Genomic DNA, 330 nt, shown 5'->3' on the forward strand with positions numbered 1-330 from the left:
ATCTACATGTCGGAGGGAAGAAGAGGCATCCTACACACTTCTCCCCGCGACATTGGCCGTGTTAGAAACAGTGCAGTCGAATAACTGTATTGCGCAGAGACAAAACATGTGCCGAAATGATTGTCACCGCTCTTGAATTTGACAGGTCCTGGTAGACGACAGGACAATTGCCAGCGGGAGCCTTTAACACTGTTGTACCTGGCGGCTTTTGGCGCCTGTAAATTTATTAAGTGGCAACCGTCGATTACAAAGAGATGTCGGCATCACGATGGGGTGGCTTTGGTACAATTAGATTTACGCCGTGGGCACACAGATCGAAGAGAAATGTCT

This window comes from Branchiostoma floridae, chromosome 6 (assembly GCF_000003815.2).
Source record: "Branchiostoma floridae strain S238N-H82 chromosome 6, Bfl_VNyyK, whole genome shotgun sequence".
Classification (NCBI taxonomy): Eukaryota; Metazoa; Chordata; class Leptocardii; order Amphioxiformes; family Branchiostomatidae; genus Branchiostoma; species Branchiostoma floridae.